Genomic DNA, 5,454 nt, shown 5'->3' on the forward strand with positions numbered 1-5,454 from the left:
TTATTTATGGCTGTACTGGGTCTCGGAGAAGGCAATGGCAACCCACTCCAGTACTCTTGCCTGTCAAATCCCATGGATGGAGGAGCCTGGTAGGCTGCAGTCCATGGGGTCGCTAGGAGTCGGACACGACTGAGCGACTTCACTTTCACTTTTCACTTTCATGCATTGGAGGAGGAAATGGCAACCCACTCCAGTGTTCTTGCCTGGAGAATCCCAGGGATGGTGGGGCCTGGTGAGCTGCCGTCTATGGGGTCGCACAGAGTCAGACATGACTGAGGCGACTTAGCAGCAGCAGCAGCAGTACTGGGTCTGCGCTGTGCTCAGGCTTCCTCTAGTTGTGATGTACAGGCTCTAGGGCACACAGGCTTTAGCAGTTGTGGTGCACAAGCTTAGTTGCCCATGGCATGTGGAATCTGAGACCAGGGATTGAACCCAAATCCCCTGCACTGGCAGGCAGATTCTTAGCCACTGGACCACCAGGGGTGTCCATAGTAGGAATTTTTTAATGGTTAAGTAAACAAATGAACCAACCAGTGTTTGGACTCCTTTGTTGCACTGGGGCTGACTGCTATTTGCATGTTCTGAAACTCAGGATTATTATTTTTTTCCTTTATTTTTATGTTTGGCTGTGCTGGGTCTTCATTGCTGCACGTGGGCTTTCTCTAGAAGCAGTGAGCAGGGGCTACTCTCTAGTTGCAGTGCACAGGCTTCTCACTGTGGTGGCTTCTCCTGTGGAGCCCAGGCTCTAGGTAGAAGGGCTTCAGTAGTTGTAACCCAGGACTTACTTACTCCAAAGCATGTGGAATCTTCCCAGTGAAAGTTGCTCAGTCGTGTCCGACTCTTAGTGACTCCATGGACTATACAGTCCATGGAATTCTCCAGGCGAGAATACTGGAGAATTCCTTCTGCAGGAGATCTTCCCAACCCAGGGATCAAACCCAGGTCTCCAGCATTGCTGGCTGATTCTTTCCCAGTTGAGTCATAAGGGAAGCCTAGAATCTTCCCAGATCAGGGATCAAATTGACATCTTTGTACTGCAAGGCAGAGTCTTAACCACTGGACCACCAGGGAATCCCAAGACTCAAAATTATTCAGGACTCAGTCCTTGAAGCCTAATAGGGAAGTTTAGGTCCCTGTAGTATCATGGTTAATGACTCAGCTTGGTCTAGGCCATATTTTGTAATTTAGTACCTTGGACCAATGACTTTTTCCAGTTGTCTCACCTCTGAAGTGTGAAAGTATTTGTCCATGTTTAACCATGTTTCAGTTTATAGGAAACCATCAAAGTTGCAAAGTATATGAAAATCTAAACTAAAAACACAGTTAAGATTTGTAGCCAGGAAACAAGTATCGGCTGTGAACTGAATAATAAATTAAAGCTTAGAAACATGAGCTCAGTTCTGCTTGGAGAGATCTGAGACTGCTGTATTGCTTTTCCTCAAGTCATTTGATGACTTCTGTAATTATTTCTAACACAAGGGTTCTTAACTTTTTGAGCTCCTATACAATTTTGAGAATTTTCTAGAAGCTTTTAAATTTTTCCTCAGAAAAATGTAAATGTGCACATGTATGAAACATTCTTATACAACATTATCAGAGGCATTCAGGAGCCTCTCCAAAAATTTCAGGTTAAGAATCCCATTCTTACATGATTCAAACTCAGCTTTCCACACTTGAGTGTCCAGCAGCTTCTGTTTTGGGGCCCTGGGGATCTTGGAAGTTTTTGGTTAACTGGGGCTAGAGAGGTGCCTGATTGAACAGCATCCAGGAGAGAGGGGGCATGGAGCACAGAGAAAGTGGAATTGAGCCATAATCTTTGCATTTCCTACTGAAGCTTTAAATATATCTGCAGTCTTCACTTTAATCAAAATAGCTTAATTTAGGAAAGAAAGAGCCCACTTTTTTTGTTCCAAAAAATCCTGGTTTTATTGCTTCCTGAATGTTGTTCTTTTTAAAGGAGACATACAAACCATATGTTACAAGGGTGTAAGTTAGCTTAACTGAGGTCATGCTAGGATTCAGATATTTCTGGTCACGATAGGAAGGGCAGTGGGATGGATCTGAAAAGGGTCTCTTGGCAGCAATGACCAAGTGGGCCCCTCTGGAACGATCTCCACTAGGGAAGTTACACAAAGTAGTTGGTCTGGGACAGTGTGTCAGTTTGAAGGTCAAGGTTGTGATTTTACAACAGCAGTGTCAGTCATTCATTGCCTACAGCCCCTATGGATTGGCCCTCACCCTAGGAGAGAAACAATAGTGATCAAAATGCTAAAAATCATTAAAGTCTCTGTAAGGCATTGTGCAGAGGCGGGTGGCACCTCATCCGTATGCTTTCAAAGGTTGCTTATTGTGTACATCTGTAACTTCCTACATAAGAGCTTTTTATTTTTCTGGAGTAAAAGGAGCAAGCTCAGGCCATGAGCTGGTCAAGCTGTTAATGCCAGAAAGTGAATGCCTCTTAGCTGATGATGGATGGAGAGTTTCCTCAGCCCTCAGGTTGGGTAACCGTGAGGCATGATCTACACTGCCTCCAGAGTCCTCCAGGGATAACTGGCTTGATAACATATCTCTATTGGCTTTCTTCCTTTTACCATCTTACGGTCTCTACTCCTCTTCCACTATTCCTGGGATTGCCTCCCAAACAAACTACATACATTTAAATTCTTGTCTCAGAGGCTGTTTCTGGGGGGAAACTCCATACTAAGATAGTCACGGTGCATGGAGGGCAGCACAAGTGTGGAACCAAACAGACCTGAACTCAAATTCCTTCTTACCAGTGACAATGAATAACTTAATTCCCCTAAAACCGGTTTTTCATCTATAAAATGGGGATAATAGTACTGACTTTGTAAGGTCAGGTCATAAAGAAAAAATTGAGAATGTCTGTAAAATGTTGTGCACAGTGCCTTGCACATAGGAAGTGCTTGATAAATGCTGGCTGTTACCATTAATGTGTTATTCATAATATTGTTAACACAGTATAGCACAGGCAGACGGAAAGGCTGTTTTTCACCATCGGGGTGACTGCTGCTGCAGGTTAATTCGGGAGATGTGCTGTAGACGAGATGTGCTGTGCAGATGTGCTGTGTCCCTGATGAATGTCTACGGTTTAGTAATATCAGTGCCTTGGAGGAAGCATCACTGCTGGGAGCTGGAGAGGAGGAAAACAGCAGGCACTAAGTGGTGGCTTGGAAGACGAGCGATGGACTGTGCCCCACCGGTATTGCCAGTAGGGCTGAGTCTCAACTGACGGCTCTAGTACTACCGATGATTTCATGTCTGTGTTCAGGATTCACTTTGATGGCTGAGGTTTCATTAGCCTCACTCTTCAGGGATTATGCTCAGGACTACTGAGGTTTAGTTTCTAATTTCAATCTGTTATCTCAAATGTACAAAAGATCTTTTAACTTTTATTATTCTATGACCTTGTTGTCTTAGGGTCTTTCAAACTGGGGCTGTTCCCTCAGCTCCCCTTCACTCCTCACTGCCAGGCAAGATCATATTTAAAATTCTTTGATCACAGTGAAAGAGAAATAGACTGAGGCAGGTTAAAAGATGTCAGTCACTCTCTCAGTCAGTTCAGTTCAGTCACTCAGTCGTGTCCAGCTCTTTGCGACCCCATGAATCTTAGCACACCAGGCTTCCCTGTCCATCACCAACTCCTGGAGTTTACCCAAACTCATGTCCATCGAGTCAGTGATGCCATCCAGCTGTCTCATCCTCTGTCATCCCCTTCTCCTCCTGCCCCCAATCCCTCCCAGCATCAGGGTCTTTTCCAATAAATCAACTCTTCGCATGAGGTGGCCAAAGTATTGGAGTTTCAGCTTCAGCATCCGTCCTTCCAATGAACACCCAGGACTGATCTCCTTTAGGATGGACTGGTTGGATCTCCTTGCAGTCCAAGGGACTCTCAAGAGTCTTCTTCAACACCACACTTCAAAAGCATCAATTCTTCTGTGCTCAGCTTTCTTCACAGTTCAACTCTCACATGCATACATGACCACTGGAAAAAACATAGCCTTGACTAGACGGACCTTTGTTGGCAAAGTAATGTCTCTGCTTTTCAATATGCTAACTAGGTTGGTTATAAGTTTCCTTCCAAGGAGTAAGCGTCTTTTAATTTTATGGCTGCAGTCACCATCTGCAGTGATTTTGGAGCCCCCCAAAAATAGGCACTCTCTAACCCTGATTAATTACAGTGCACGGTTTCACCTGCAGTGCTTCAGCCTTTCAAACAACCAAAGGCTCTAGAGTGGCTATAACTGATGGGTCACTCTGGCTGATGGCAAACAGCAGGGAGAATTAGTTGTTCCCTACCCCCTGCACTGCATTTTCTTGGCAAAACTCTATTAGCCTTTGCCCTGCTTCATTCCGTATTTCAAGGCCAAATCTGCCTGTTATTCCAGGTGTTTCTTGACTTCCTACTTTTGCATTCCAGTCCCCTATAATGAAAAGGACATCTTTTTTGGGTGTTAGTTCTAAAAGGTCTTATAGGTCTTCATAGAACCGTTCAACTTCAGCTTCTTCAGCATTACTGGTTGGGGCATAGACTTGGATTACTGTGATATTGAATGGTTTGCCTTGGAAATGAACAGAGATCATCCTGTCATTTTTGAGATTGCATCCAAGTACTGCACTTCAAATTCTTTTGTTGACCATGATGGCTACTCCATTTCTTCTAAGGGATTCTCGCCCACAGTAGTAGATATAATGGTCATCTGAGTGAAATTCACCCATTCCAGTCCATTTTAGTTTGCTGATTCCTAGAATGTCGACGTTCACTCTTGCCATCTCTTGTTTGACCGCTTCCAATTTGCCTTGATTCATGGACCTGACATTTCAGGCTCCTATGCAATATTGCTCTTTATAGCATCGGACCTTGCTTCTATCACCAGTCACATCCACAGCTGGGTATTGTTTTTGCTTTGGCTCCATCCCTCCATTCTTTCTGGAGTTATTTCTCCACTGATCTCCAGTAGCATATTGGGCACCTACTGACCTGGGCAGTTTCTCTTTCAGTATCCTATCATTTTGCCTTTTCATACTGTTCATGGGGTTCTCAAGGCAAGAATACTGAAGTGGTTTGCCATTCCTTTCTCCAGTGGACCACATTCTGTCAGACCTCTCCACCATGACCCGCCCGTCTTGGGTGGCCCCATGGGCAAGGCTTAGTTTCATTGAGTTAGACAAGGCTGTGACACCACCCTTATGGCAGAAAGTGAAGAGGAACTGAAAAATCTCTTGATGAAGGTGAAAGAGGAGAGTGAAAAAGTTGGCTTAAAACTCAACATTCAGAAAACGAAGATCATGGCATCTGGTCCCATCACTTCATGGGAAATAGATGGGAGAACAGTGGAAACAGTGTCAGACTTTATTTTTTTGGGCTCCAAAATCACTGCAGATGGTGACTGCAGCCATGAAATTAAAAAACACTTACTCCTTGGAAGAAAAGAT

This window comes from Bison bison, unplaced genomic scaffold (genome assembly GCF_000754665.1).
Source record: "Bison bison bison isolate TAMUID 2011002044 unplaced genomic scaffold, Bison_UMD1.0 scf7180017864032, whole genome shotgun sequence".
NCBI classification, from domain to species: domain Eukaryota; kingdom Metazoa; phylum Chordata; class Mammalia; order Artiodactyla; family Bovidae; genus Bison; species Bison bison.